The 16,176-nt window shown below is 32.4% G+C and overlaps 1 long non-coding RNA gene across 1 annotated transcript; it reads left to right on the top strand.

Annotated features, from left to right (window-relative positions):
• The first annotated feature begins 7,728 nt into the window (after window positions 1–7,728).
• On the top strand, window positions 7,729–16,158 carry LOC137398974 (uncharacterized). The gene is made up of 4 exons (XR_010979086.1): window positions 7,729–7,783; window positions 8,116–8,187; window positions 13,353–13,433; window positions 16,018–16,158. It is a non-coding gene; the product is annotated as an uncharacterized lncRNA (long non-coding RNA).
• Window positions 16,159–16,176: the final 18 nt, after the last annotated feature.

Below are 16,176 nucleotides of genomic sequence, written 5' to 3' on the forward strand. Positions count from 1 at the left end.
TTTGCTGTTCACCAGCTCCAAGAAAAACCTAGAAAACAACATGAGTGTCTATATCTAGCTTTTGTTGACTGATCAAGGCTTTTGATCTTGTAGCTTGAGAATCACTATTTACAGTCCTCAGAAAGACTGAATGTCTACCCGTACTTCTATCTCTGATCAAGGATCAAGTCTTTTGATACTGGTATGTAAGCTCAAGCTCAATTAGAGGGCGAACTGCCAAATACTTTTCCTACAAAAAGAGGTGTTAAGCAAGAATGTGTTCTTGTGCCCACTCCTTTTAGTGCCTATTCCTCCTATGCCTTTAAAGTTACTAAGTAGTACCTGCACCCATCATGTGATGTCTCTGCTGCCCAGACATGATGGCAACTTCTTCAACCTGACAAAATCAAAGCTACCTCTAAGACAAAAAGTACATCATCCAAGAACTATTGGATGCAAATGATGTTGTGCATTGTCCTGCCTCAAAAAATGACATACAGTCAACGCTCAAACATTTCTCAGAAGCGTGCAGCCATTTTGGATTACCTATCGGTTTGAAGAAGACTGTGACTTTGTCTCAATCTAATGAAACCAACATATTCTCAATAAATGAAACAGTCCTTCAAGATGTTAATAAATTCTCTTATCTTGGATCCTCTCTCAACCAGAATATCACGGCAGACAATGAAACTTCAAGAAGACTAGGTCTTGCATCATTGACTTTCAGCAGACTCACCAAATGTGTTTGAAAAAACAAGCACCTCAGTGTCAAAACCAAAGCCTGTGCGTTTGAAGCCTGTAGTCTCAGAGTTATTCTCTTCGGTGCAGAAAAGTTGGCATCTTACAGACCACAAGAATCCAAGCTCAGTGCATTTCACACCAGAAGAGTCAGATTTATACTTGGAAAAACCTGGAAAGATGAGCTCATTAAAGAAGACCTTTTCAAGTTGACTGGTTCTGCTCCTTTTTCTACCAAAATGAAGTTCATCAGACTCCATTAGGCTGGTCATGTCAATCATATGCCAGCTGACGGAATCTCTCATCAGCTTCTTCATGGTGTAATGGAGATTGGAACACGCCTAATTGGAAGACCAAGTCTGCGATTTCAGTCAAAATATTTTAAATATTATTTGTTCACAAAGTACATTGTTTTCTCTAAATAAAAGTATTTTTATCTAATTTATGTTGTTACTTGTTAATACTAAAAAGCCAGAGTCTGAAATAATTTGAAGTATTATTTCCTACCTAACCATGTGCCAGGCAAACTCTACAAAGTAGTTTCGCTTAGTTTTTTTTGCACTTGCAGCTTAAGTAAGATTCTAAAGTTTTGCTTGTTTGTTGTACGGTATAATAGGCTTTCGGTATAATTCTGAAATTTAAATGTGATTATGTAATGAGTCCATGAGATATTACTAAAATATCAAAGGTATTTTCAACCAATAAAGAAATAAAAAATGGCTGCTAACAGGACAAGGGTGTCTAACAACTCACTGATAGAAATTTTGATTATAAAAACTCAAAAATAGTCAAGACTAGCTGTGCCTCCAAGCGTTGCTTGAGTATTAAAAGCAGCTTATAAGCAATGAGAAGTAATGAAAGTTGCCTGCCAGTAGCTATTAGCCTGGCATAATGCTAATGGAAAATTTCAGTAAGCTTGCTAAGAGCTAAGCTTCTAATGATGGTACGCGATGACATTGCGTCAGTGCTGTCCAGCTACAGCCATTCCAATAATAGCTATAGCCAGAATGACACACACATACTTAAAAAAAGTATATATACACAAATATATAGATATATATATATATCTATATATATTATATATAATATATATAGATATATATCTATATATTTGTATATATATATATTTTTAAGAATGTGTGTGTCATTCCGGCTATAGCTATTATTGGAATGGCTGTAGCTGGACAGCGCTGACACAATGTCATTGCAATGTCCTATATATGAATATATATACATATATACATATACATATACACATACACATACACATATACATACATATATATATATATATATATATATATATATATATATATATATATATATATATATATATATATATATATATATATATATATATATATATATATATATATATATAAATAGATTAAAAGGCTTCACTTCAATGACAATAGCTTTACACTGAAACTGTTTGTTTGGTTATTTATAACAAAAATAAACACTCTATAAGACTCGGTGGACTGCAATAATTATGTGTTTTCTGTTACCTCGAAAACTAAACATTTTTGAAAGAGTGTGAATAAAAAACTATTTACAATATTTGAGTTTTGCTTTTTACAGAGTTCTAAAAGTTTTAAGCTTTAACATTATATTCAGTTAAAAATGGAATCGTGTTATCCTACATGCTTTCACAGTCAATCGAATGTTAAAAGTGAGCTTGTACATAATTTTAGTAAACTTATCAGAAAGTATCAGTAATTTTTCATAACTTGTGATTGTTGTTCATGTTTAAGGTAATCTGGTTGCCAGAATGTTTATAAATTCAATTAAGAAAAATTGATCATGGCTAATTTGCTCAAATTCATCAAACATGCGTTTATGTCGTCTGTAGTTGTAAAGAGACCGACAAATTAGAGACAAATAATGCTGCAACATGACCGCAATTGTCGATATCAGCTATTGTAATTATACCAACTCATAATGTCACTTTTTATATAATTTTTTCTGAGTGTTCAAGCCGTAATAATTTAACTGATTTTAATATTGGAAAATACTAACTGTCATATCACTTCACACATAAAAAACGATTGCAAAGGATAGAAAAATACCGATAATATCTGAAAAATCTACAAAAATGTAGTGTGAATAATGTTAATTTCTGATACTCTATTAAAAAAGTTGTAAGTTCATCAACAATGCAAACTAGAATCGGCGAGCTTGCTTCTATGTACAATATTTGGCTTAAAAGTGTAAAGTTTTGCACCAGCAAAACTTGGCTTATTAAACATTTTTTGATTTATTGACATTTAATGCAATCATACTGCTACTTCTTAGAGAGACTGGCTCAACAATTGCTCTCAGCTTTTAAACCTGACTCGAGAACCCAACATGATGACAAACTCAAACTTCCTCGGTGCAGCAATTCTCGTTTTACCAGAAAATGTTGACGGTACGGTGGGTGTAAGAATTTCAGTTCCAGCTTCACAATGGAGAACAAGATTTGCTTCAAATGCAGTAACTGAGGCTGCCTTACCAGAACTCTCAATTGTAAAGCTTCAATATACCAATGTGGCAGCTCGTGATGTCATTCATTCCTTTCTTTGTGACAGGTATAAATACAAATATTATCTTTACCATTAACTCCTACACCGCGGAAAGGTTTTATAAGGACTGGCTTTGGTGTCTATACAAAAACATTGATTAGGATCACAAAATTAACAGAGCTGTGCAAAGTGCTGCCCCAATAAATTTAAGATACCGGTAATGCTACCATATTTTATGGCACTTTTGACGACTTGACGAGAGGAATAATTGAAAAGTGACAGACGAGATGACCATTTATCACTGTAGGTGACGTTGACGAGGTGACGACGATGGTTTAAGTAGGATTACTAGCTGCCTTATTATCTGTCCATAAGTCAACACGATAAAATAAAACTTTATTAGTTTTGGTTTGAAACATCTGGCCCAGCAGTCACAGACTGACAGGCAATTTATTTAAACAGCAATGAAATGCTACAACACACTTACAGCAAATTCGATTCCAAGTTTATGACTGACAGTGGTTATGGAAGGTATTCCCCGTATATTTTCAGTACCGGAAGTGTAGCCCTAAAAACCTAAAATGCCTGTCACTCTTTGCGGAGTAATCAGCAACACTCTCAAACATCACTCATAAGTTTTTGAAGGTCGTCGGTTGAGCTGTGCCTTTAAATAGCAGAAGGTCAAGCTGAACAAGTTTCAGGTTTTCAACACAACCCAGTGCCATCAGAATGGATATTTGTATTAATATAACAACTGAGAAAAAAGAGGTTGTTTTAGTTAAAACTTGAAAAAGGTGGCGATTGTGATGACAGTGAATTTAAAAGTGACTATGCTGGCAACAACTTTGTGTAAAACCCCCAATACTGGGTTCTTATTTGGCCAAAAATTGAACTAGTTATTTTATTTAGTCAGAATTCTCGTGGTCTTTAACACTTTAGTGTGTTTTACTTTCAGTTTAAGATTAGTATGAAAAATTGCAAAAAGCTACCTAAAGTATTGCTGCTAGTAAAATTCTTCAACTTCAGGGATTTTAAATAACAAAATTTTAATATTTGAGACAGGTCTTCACTCAAATTATAGAAATAGTAGCTTTTTTGCAGCTAGTTTTTCTGAAATTGAAAAGAAAAGTTGAGCATGGGTGCTTTTTGAAATGCTTTGGTTTTTGCACAGTTTTATGTTCATCCCTTCAAAACTTTACAAAAGTAAATGCTTTTAAAAATTTAAATGGAGTATTTAGTAAAACTTCATGGCAGAAACTCTCGCTTTTACAGCAAAAATAGCAAGTTTTTGTTGGCAAAGGTATTTCATGTACATTTTACACAGGTTTTACAAAGATTTCATGTGTTTATGTAGATTTCATGTAAACTTTCCGTAGATGTCACATAGTTTCAAATAGATTTCACCTAGCTTTCAGATAGGTTTCATGTGAATTTCATAAGAATTTGATGAAGACTTGAGTTTTAGACTCATTGTTATAGGCTTGATTCAAGAATACCAGCCCCACAACAAACACAATTTAGAAACGAACGATTTACAAAATACAGTGAGAGACTTCTTGGACTGGTTATGAATGCCGTAGGTATGTTAGTAAGTAGTTTACTGCAAACATGGTTTTTCAGATACTGTTATGACAAAGTTCAACTTTAGTTCAGTAAAATACATACTAAAACTTAGCTTCAAGTATGAGTTTAATAAGCTAAATTCATTCAAGTTAAATTGAATATTCATATTAAACAACCGCCTTGAAGGTAAGAAATCCCAAGGTAAATTTCCAAGGTATGTAATGCATGTAGAACAATGTAATGTTACGTTTTCTTACAGGTCATAACAAATAGATACACTAAAGTTACTGTAGGTAAATAAAGTTACTACAATTAACATTTAATAGTTAATATTAATAAATTAATATTAATTAATATACTACTGTTAATATATTAATTTGTTACTAACTTTTAATATGTTCTTTCTTTACTAATTTTTAGGTCTATAAGATTTTGATAACTTTCCCTAAAGATTGTTTGCATTAGACTATTACTATGGATTTTTATACCACCCTATACAACATCTTTGCCACAATTTTGTCTGCTAACACTCAAAAAAATTAAAATCATATAACTGTATGCCTAACAATTTTCTGTTGTAATCGTAGCAAAACAGATTTTATTTAGCCATTACTTGCTAATTATTTCACATTCACATTTAAACACCATCACAGTTGTTATATTTGTTTTTAAGTTTATTTGATAAGCACAAGCACTTTGCCCTTGATAAGTAGTTTAACAATTAGATTGGTAACTGTTGTTACACGTTAAATACAAAAAGGTTTTCGAGCAAATACTTTTTTATTGCTCGGCAAAGAAAACTTTGAGTCCAACAATCCTTTGCTGCAACATCAGTTTTTTAACATGCACCTCTGTGTACTTATTGTTCATTTTTTTCAAACACTGTTTGAACTGCACAAAAACTGTTTTGCCATAATATTATGTTTAAAAGTTAGAATGTTAAATGTTGTATATGCTAAATAAAAATAACTTTTTTTATACAACTACCTTTTTTATTGCTTGAACAATGCCGGGCCTTCATCCTATATATATATGCACTGATGAGGTGTATATATATATATATATATATATATATATATATATATATATATATATATATATATATATATATATAGAACTATATTTCCCAACTAGGAGGCTTCTATCAATATATAATCCATGTTAGGAGGCTCTGAAAAATTAGGAGGCGTCCAGGGAGCCTCCTAATTCTAGCAGTGTTTATAGTGCTTAACAACCCTATAGAAGTATTTTAAACATGATTCCCATAATCGCCTTATATATCTATATTCATATATATGGAAAAGAGGAGACAACTCCAACAAAAATGTGTAATTTTTTATCAATAAATTATAAACCCTAGGAGGCTCTTATATATGGAACTAGGAGGCATATATCAATTTTAAAACATTCTTACTTTTAACTGTTTTGGTATCGTTTCAGTTAATAGCACAATATATTTAAAAACATATTGCAATAAGTTTATGACTAAGCATCAGCAAATACAAAGAATTAGCAGCTATGTCGGATACAGTCAGATTTGATAATATTCATGATAGCTTTATTAGATTTGAGAAATAAAGTTGTATATTAACAAACTACAATACATTACAATTTATTTGCTGACCCTCTTTATAGTTTTCAAGACTGCCATTTAAGCACTCCCTTTTTTTGCAAGGTTTCTCATTGATCTGCTCTTTTTCGTGAAAATTCACAATAATTGCACATTATGGTTTCAACTGATGTTTAAGCATGGCTGTAGTAAAAGTTTAAATAAGTCTATAATCAGTACAATTCATATTTTCGATGCCGTTGCATCCAGCCACAAAATAAATCTTTTTTTGAAATTTTGCATCCAAACGCAATACCTGAGAGATGGTTTTTTAGTCGAAGAATTGATTTTTTAAATTTATTGAAGTAAAGTGGCAAAAGTATAACCACAGTATATAACAGCTAGAGAGATGTGGCTGTTATAATGTTGCTGTGGCTGTTAGGACTATTAGTTCTTCACCCATGTAGTCTACTAGAGCTTGGTAGCAGCAGAATGACTACATGTAAGGGAGCAAGTCACATTCGGTAAGTTGTTCATGTTATTTTAGTCAATTTACAGTTTATTTACTTGAAACATACAGTTGTAGAAAAGCAGTATAAATTTTATTTAATATTGAAATAGGACTAGCGTGAAAAAAGTATGTTTCAATTATTATAATTTTTAAGGAATGTAGCACAGAACACGTTTGATATATTTTTTACATCCGTTTATGTCATCCAACTGCTGATATTGTTCTGCATAGAAAAGTCAAGAAAGGTCAGCATTATATTACCAAAAAGGAAAAAATCAAAACTTTTTGTAAAGTCCTAATTTTTGACTTTATTATTGTTACACAAATGTTCAGTTTTGTAACATCAACACAGACACGCCAGCTGACAATTAATAGTTATTTTAGTGAATCAGTTAATTCTCCAACTTTAATCTATTTTCAGTTATTATTATTATAATTTTTGATGTTTTTTTATAATGATAAGTAACGTTATTAATGTGGTTCTACCAACAGTCAAAACTGTTATTAGAATAACATGATCATAAAGTAATTGTATTATTGTTATCATGAATAGTGAGAGTTTGCGTATTTCAGTTATGATTTTGTAAGTAATAGTAGTACATGCATAGGCATAAGCAAGTAAGTGGGTATATGCAGCCTTTGAATTTTGAAACTTTTAGTATTTAGTTTGAATCTTGTGTAGTAATTGTGTAGTAATTAGGAGCTTAGCTGTTTTATAGAGCTTCAGTAGTAGGAGGCAGGCATTCAAGTTTGCCAAAAAAAACCTAACCAGTGAACTAAAATGTGTATTTTGCATTCATTTTGGTTTGTATATCTGTTTATGCTACTTGAATTATCTTTTCATTTTTGTAGAAACTTGGTAAGCATTATTGCCAAGATGGCATATTTATCAGATGGCAGAGAGTATTAGACAAAGTTGGATGTTCTTTTCTAGAAAAGGTATGTTGCTAATTACACGTTGGTTTGCATAAAAAATATGTCAAAATAATCAAGGTTTCATCTACCGAAAATTATAATATTTTTTAACATATACATAATTATAGATTACAAACTATAAAACATTATATCAGTAAGGTTGTATTTTGAAATGTAGTAAAGTTTGACGTTTTGGCAAAGTCACTATGATAAGCAAAACTTTAAATTCACCAACACAAAATATACTGTACAAAGTTTTACTGTAACTAGCAAATGTATACCTGACGTAAGAATGTAACAGCATGCCCAAAAGTAGTTTTTCTTTGTATAGTTGCAAATAATCAATGACGCTTTAGTTATAGATAACTGCTGGATGAGAAGCATTGATGGCCCACACCAAAGACTGATTTGCAGACATCAAATTAAAGGTATGCGATATTGCAATAAGTTGCTGTAAAATAGCACATTATACTTGCGAGCCAAAAATTAGTGTAATAATTTGATATAGCCATAGCTTCAGTAAGAAAAGTTGTTAATTTTTACAGGCATTGTATTATTTAAACGCTTACATAAACCATTATGCCACTTTTGTGTTCTATTCATCTATTATTGGCAGATTACATAATATAAATAGCGCAAACCAATCAAAGGAATGTAGCATAGCAAAGAGATTTAGTATTGCTCTTCTTAGTCTTTATGAGTCATGGTTGCAATTGCTGAGCAATTGTATAATTATATAAAATGAATAGTTTTCCATGGTTACTCATTACCACTTTTAGTTACTCAGTCAACACTGAGAGTAATTATCAGATTTGAGATATCATGTTTAGAGGCAGGAGATTGACAAATATTTTGTTGGTTTTTACTCTTACCCTACCGTATGCGAATTTATGCTAAATCTATCAGCAACTGCCGTATGCACATTTTTGCGAATTTTCCAACAATTGCGTGGTCACCTAATTTTATTATCCATTAAAAACAACGGATGATTTTAAAACTTTGATGGTATTGTCAGTGTGGTTCGAATATTTCTCTAATAGATTAGTCTAAGATAACCAAGCAGTTTCAAATTTTTTTTTTGAGAATTTCCAAAATAAAAATGGACATTTTTTGTGTAAGTTTTGTTAAGTATCGCGCAAGTCAGAAAACATATAATTACTTACATGTATGTTGATGACACTATAGTCAATTCAAATTCAGATTTTTGTGATTACACAGATAATTAAATTAGCAGCAGTGACTCTGATGATAGTGAAAATAATAGTTTTTTAAGTGTAAGGGACATTGTAGAGCATCGTTTTAGCTTCGTAGCGATTGTAGCTTCACATAGCTTTAGCAATGCACAAAGTGAAGGTACATTGATTTTTGCATAGCACTATATGTTAACATTTTAGCAAAATAAAATAAATTACAAAAAGTTTATAGATAAACTTTGAAGTTGAAACAAAATAGTATACATGCTTCATGTACATATCATGAAGCTAAATTGGCAATTTTCGGTGAAATGGCTGGCGGTAGGCCGGTAGCTTAGTTTGTACATGGGTGGCAGTAAAAGGGTAAAGCTATAAAAGAAGTAGAGATACAAGTGTATGTATTTCCTTTTGAATGATTTAGTGAACTTTGATGATTCAAGACAATGAGTTTGGCGAATGATATATATATATAAGATGCTGCTGAAGTTGCGCAATTCAACTCATGGCTTTTAATTATTACCTCAAAATGTTGAAAACACGCGATAGGAAGGGCCAGAACACTACTAAAACTCATAGTTACTCAAACCTGAAATACAGTAGGTTTTATACAAATTGCTGTACAATAACAAAACTGCAAAACTAATGGTTAAAATATAAATAGCAATATATATTATTATTTTTGGCCTTCGGTATCGGGCAGCATGTATGCAGTTTGTTTGCTGATGTTAACAAAAGTTTTACTGATAAGCTACATAATTTGCTCAATTATTTGTGTCAACTTTAAAATTTAAAACAAATGTAGTGTTAGCACTTTTAGAATATACTACAAACAACGCAGAGGAACTTTTTGTAGCATATGACTTGAATTTAAAAGTTCTCTGAAAATGCAACTTGTATTTGCCCATTTTAATAGTTTAAAATGTCAAAGGGAGCTCATAATGAAAGCAACTTTAATATAATTTCAAGATGCTCAAAGCATACGAATGTTATGTTGACAAACATTAAAAGGTCACTCTGTACTATGGCTAGTAAGTATTTACATGTATTTAGATTTTGCATTGATGCTTTCAATTAGGTAGTGTAGGAAATCTATTTACATTAGCTAAACTACCAGCATGTGCAATACCCAGCTTTGTTTCCTATCCATCACAAACATTTTGCCAACGCTTATAATAATTCATTGCTCTTTTTAAATCTGATTTCTGAACCAAAGGTAGTTTCAGCGGTATAAGAACATATACTTCTCTTCCTATGGGTCTACTCACTGTTTTGTAGCAGCAAAGGCCATTGTTTTTAAAAGGTCTGTAAGAATTGTATTACTTATTTTGACTTCCATCGGTGCTCGTAGCAAATATAATTTCAGTACCACTTGCATCAATAAAGTTATTATTACTTGTTTCGTAAAGTATTTAGAGCAAAACAATATTTTATGTGCACAACAAACATTTTTGCTGCAAGCTTACCAAAACAAACTGAAGCGTTTATTTTTATGTTACATTTTAATTAAAGAGCATGTTCTATTCAGTTATTGCTGTCAGTACTATGCAGTTATTGCTGTCAATGTTCTTTGTGCATTCTTGGCACACTTTGATGTTAAACTGGCAATGCATTAAACACTTTAGAAATAAAGTGTCCAAACAAGGATGCATAACATGAAATTTGTCACTGGCTTGTTTTGACCTATATCTAGCACTTTTTAGCCAAAGGTGTCTAGCTTTACTAAAAAGTTTGGTAGTAAAATTTTAGATAAATTCATTGCCTGCATACACGTCAATCATGATTCCTACGCTCTTATTATGTGTGTTCTACTATTGCCTGCTTAGCTAATTCACTTTCTACTTCTCAATAGCCTCAGCCTCCGAATGAAAGCTATTGTTGTTATTCCTATTCTTTGTAACTTTACAATGAAGGAGGTTGTGGTTGGGCAGCTCATTTGCTTTTCACTGTATTAGAAGTATTGCAGCACAATTATAACTCCAGTAATAAAATCTGCACAGAATTGCATAATGTGGTCTTATTCTCCAAGGTCTTCTCACTAGCAGAAATCACCTATGTACTTATGCAATTGTGGTTTGTGCTTAAAGTGACTCATTCTCCTAATGTGGCATGGCTTGCTATCTTCTTGCATGCTAGTCAATTGATTAAATAGATTGTAAGAAACAAGCCAACCTCTCATTCCTACACAACCTAAAGACTTATCACATAAGTTCAACCTTCTAGCGAGATTGTAGCCGCTAAACATTTTGCTTTTTTCACGCGTCTAGCCATTTAGGGTTTTGCAGCAGCAGAAGAACAGACTAATCATGTCACAATTGGTATATTTGTTTGTCACAATTGTTTTATATTACTTTTGCCAATTTTGTCATTGAATTAATTGTACCATATTATGGTGAAAAGGCATCATGAAAAAGTATTTTACTTCGCCTCAATACCAATGCAAAAGGTTAGACCGGTAGTGGCCATTTTTGACCTTTAGGGTGAGCCACTTTAAATACTATATCTAAGCAACTTACTCATGTCATCAAATTGCGACGGCAAACAACAATGCATAGGTTTTCGCAGCTAATTTGGATTTGGATTTTACTGCCTTAATTGCAAGATCGTAATATTGTCAAGTTAAAAAGGTCAAGAAACCCCAACTTTATAATGCTAAAAGAATGAAATTATTACTAATTTTCATAAAATGATAACTTTGTAATTATACACGAGGGTAGCTTTGTGAGATTAACCGACACACATTAAAATAGTTATGGTAACATATAGCACAGTAGCCAGCAATTGATGAATATCTGTGACTCTGTCGATGCTCCTAACTTTTGTAACTTTTTAAAAAGCATTAAAATAATTATGGATGCTTTTTATTCTGATTAGTAGTGTTAGCTGATTGATAGCACCAAACAGGCAGAATTATTAGTAGCCTATACTATACTGCCCTGAGCAAGCAAAACGCTGTATCTTGATATTTGTAAATTGTTCAGCACAAGCACAAACGCGTTTTGGTCAAGCCTGGCATCAGTATTAGCAGTATTTTAGTTGTTTTTTTTTATTTATTATGGTGAGATATCCAACAATCTTTACTGAATTTTTTTTTCGTGAAACTTTAAAATCAAAGGAGTTATTTCACTTAGGGCATTTTGTTTGCTTAAATTGACAATTTACTAAGCTGGCACTAGGCAATCAAAACGCCCTATCACTGCAGATAGGGCCTTTTGATTGCTTAATTGGACTGGTTTCTCATTGTTAGTTTGCCACAAGACCATTTGCCATGACTGGATTATCAAAGGATTACAAGTTTAAATTCTGATATTAACCCGCAATTAGTCAACAAAATGATATATGTTGCAATTCCTATTACTCATCCAGTCAACACATGTATTAAAACCCTGTAATAGCCATATTTAGCTCAAAAGTTAAGAGATGATCAAAGATCTAGGTATCCTTCAAACCAGATGTCATGAAATGAAAGGAATAAGTAAAATAGTGTTTTAAAAAAGATCAAACTCTTTTATTAAAAATAATTTAAAGCAAACAACTGAGTGCAATAATGTCAGTATTTTAAAAAAGCAAAACCTTCCAATGGACATGTAATTAAAACAAATTTTTCATCAAATCTCTGAGTCGGATCTTTAAATCGAGACTTTTGTCACTTAGATATCGTCTTGTCATAATAAATATATTATGATAAAAAATATAGCAATAAGATTGAGCACTTAGAAGTGCACTAGTTTGTATGAGCTGCCTTGAAACAACCAAATATATATGCTTCAGTTTCGCTTCCCTTTGTTTATATACTCTTTGATTACATAATGCTGCTCATAATGTCCAACTTTGTGTATGTTCAGGCCAATCAAAACGCTGTATCTGCAGATAGAGCGCTTTGATTGCCACTTTATGTGTGGTAAATGTGGATAGGGCGTTTTGCACATTGTGAAAAGTGCTATTTCTGCTGGTCTCAGATATATGAAATTTCGAGACATGTTAGATCTCAACCTAAATTACATATAAGCACAAAAAAGTGAATTTTGAAAAACTTTTCAGATAGGGCGTTTTGCTTGCTTAGGGCAGTATAAAGTTATGATAATGTATTATTTTCATTGTAATTAACAAGTTGATGCATTTTAGTCGTAATTTGATACGGATTTAAACTAGAGGCTGAGTCATAAGTAAGTGACTGGAGTAAATGAAATCCTTTAAATTGTTGAAGCTTTAAAATCTATGTTTCAGGTTTGTAGAAGAATATCGCATGAGATAAAATATTACAGCTTCATAGAATTTTAGTAATGGGAGGTAGGGACGCGGGTTTGCTGAAAAACCTAAAAACAACAGGCATCTTTTGCATCACTTTTTAATCTGCATAACATCTGTTTGGGCTATTAAAATTGTTTTGCTTATTTTGGTAGAAACCTGGTCACCGCATCCAAGCACTATATCCACCAGATGGAAAATGGTACGAAGCACAGCTGGACGCTTTCTTGAAGGGGGTATGTTGCTGATTAACGGTTAGTTTCCACAAGAGCGTGCCACATTAATAAAAGTTTTATTTCAAAAAATTTATAAGAAATAATATTACTATAAAATCTATGTTTGAATGCCATGGCACTGCATTTTTTAACCCTTCCAATTATAGTGGTAAAAATTGTCGATTGTGCTTCATAATATATGTTCAATCTTTATTAGCTTCAACTCTATCTAAAACCTTTTTGTTATAGATTTTATTTTTCCAACACGTTAAAAAATAGTACTATTCAAAAAACTTAATGCATTCCTACTTCGTGCATTGCTAATGCTATGTGAAGCTACGATCCCTTCGAATCTCAAAAAACAATGCTCTACCATGTTCCTTACTCTTACAAAAACTATTACTTTGACCACCATTGGAGTCACTATTGGAGCTGCTACTTTAATTATATGTGTAATCACTAAAATCTTAATCCGTCAGTCATCAACAATCATCAATAATGTTATCAACATAAGTAATTATCTGTTTTCAATTCTGGATGTACTTGCGAAAGCTATAATAGCACTAAATATTTCGAAAATCAGAAAGAACAAATGTTTCTTTTTATGTTGAAAAGTCCTAAACAAAAATTTAAAATTGCTTCGTGAGTTTAGGGTAATTTTACAGGGAAACTTTTGGACAACACTGTCAATACCATAAAAAGTCTTAAAGACTGTTAGTTATGTTGTCAACGAATAATAAAATTAAGTTACTACGCAATTGCCAGGAAATTCGCAACATGCACATATGCCGGTCGTTCATTAATTTCGCCTAAATGCGCATGCAGCGGTGAAAGGGTTAGTAAAATATTATGTAATCTCTAATTGAATCCCCATTCATTTAAACGCCCCTCTACTAGACCTGTACTATAATAGATGACGGTTAAAGATAGAACGCCGCCGTTCAAGTGAACGTTACTTCTTTTGAAAAAAACACATAAAAAACTATATAACACACAAACTAAGCTGTGATTCAGTGATAACATATACACTGGGCGTTGAGCTTGCAAAATGCCATCGTTAACTGCTTATTCTAATGATGTAGCATGTGCAAGAAATTTTAGCCTCAAATAGTAGTACAGATTTCATCATATTTGCTAAACCGTTTTTTCATATATGCCGAACTATCAAGGCCGCTTAAACAATAAAATTATTATCAGCCTGATAGAGTTATTAATTATTTCCACGGTGCTGCTTTCAAAGCTTTAACGAAAACACTGTAAAGCTTAGAAGTTAGAAAACTCGCTTCAATATGCATTGACAAAAGTATTAATTGCTATTGTTGTAACTGAGTCATTGTTAGTAAAAATTTGTCAACATTTTTCTATCCATCCTGTCCAAAATCGGATCCAAAGATCAAAGAATGTTGAAGTCGCAGTCAGCTGGATGTGGTTGTCAATTAAAGGGTGACACTCTAGTTTTCAACACTTCTAGAATAGCACTCGAATGAACATGGCCTTCAAATTAAGATTCTACCTTATGTCAATTTAGCTGTATTTCAGAATGTTATAATATTGGAGTTTTGGGTCAAGGTTAAAATAGCAAGCATAACTTTGCAAATATTGACGGAACAAGATTTTAGTTTTAAATAAGGCTCTGCTTTCATATATTTGCAAATCACTAATGCATGAATTTAAAAAAAGAACCCAAGGGTATATTTCTCTTTGTGTAGTAGCATCTAATCAAAAATGCATTGATTTTAAATAAGTGCAGAGTGACATACATGGATTATCAACACCGAAGAGTGATTTTCAGACATCAGATTAAATGTGGGTGATGCTATGATAAGTGGCTTTAAACTAACACAATGTACTAGGGAACCAAGCGTGATTATTTTGCTGTAGCTCAAATGCAGTAGAAAAAATAAAGGTGTCTAACTTTTCAAGTATTTCAGTCAAATTCGTTGCCTACATAAATGCTGACACTAGTCTTTGTGTTCTGCTGCTGTCAGGTTACAAAACATAGCTCTCCTAGTCAGAGGCATTTAGGTATCTAGAGCAATCTAGGCATTAGTGGTTTCAATGAACACCTGAACAATGGTGTTTAACCACATTGCTTGACCCCATAGGTCAAGTATTAGCCTAATTAATGACTCAATAAATAGCTACCCAGTCAGGTCACACTAAGCTTAGCAGCAATCGTTCTGAACACTGGCCATTGAGACTGCTCAATGAATGTTAATCCTGATAATTTCTCTAATAATTTGAAGCAAATAGAAATCCAAACTGCTCTATCGCATGCATGCAAGTGGCACACCATTTAGTTTCATAATTAGCTACTAAAGTAGTATATAGAAGTGGTCATCAAAGTACCTTCTACAGTATATGTGTGTTTTGAATAACAATACATTGGTTAAGTATTATATTACTAAATGAGAAATGACACTAACGAGCATTAATGTCCTTATTGTTCACTTGTATCTTAGAAACCATCAATTCTGTTTTGACTTGCAGCACGTAAACCAGCTTATTTAACTTTTGAATGGAGCTGAGCAATGATATGTGATTCATCAAAGCCATAGCTTATCAGATTTTTATAAATGATAATTCACATTATTTACTATCTCAGTCAGCAGAAAACGGTAAAGTGCAGAGGAAATAGCAGAATTTGACAAGTACTGGACTGAAAAATCAGGCAAACTGCCAACAAGATCAGTGTTGGATGCTAAACACTCAACGCTGCCTAACAGAAGTGTTACAGTGATTCGGGCTCGAGCCAACAACTTGC

Source organism: Watersipora subatra, chromosome 6, assembly GCF_963576615.1.
Source record: "Watersipora subatra chromosome 6, tzWatSuba1.1, whole genome shotgun sequence".
In the NCBI taxonomy this organism is placed as follows: domain Eukaryota; kingdom Metazoa; phylum Bryozoa; class Gymnolaemata; order Cheilostomatida; family Watersiporidae; genus Watersipora; species Watersipora subatra.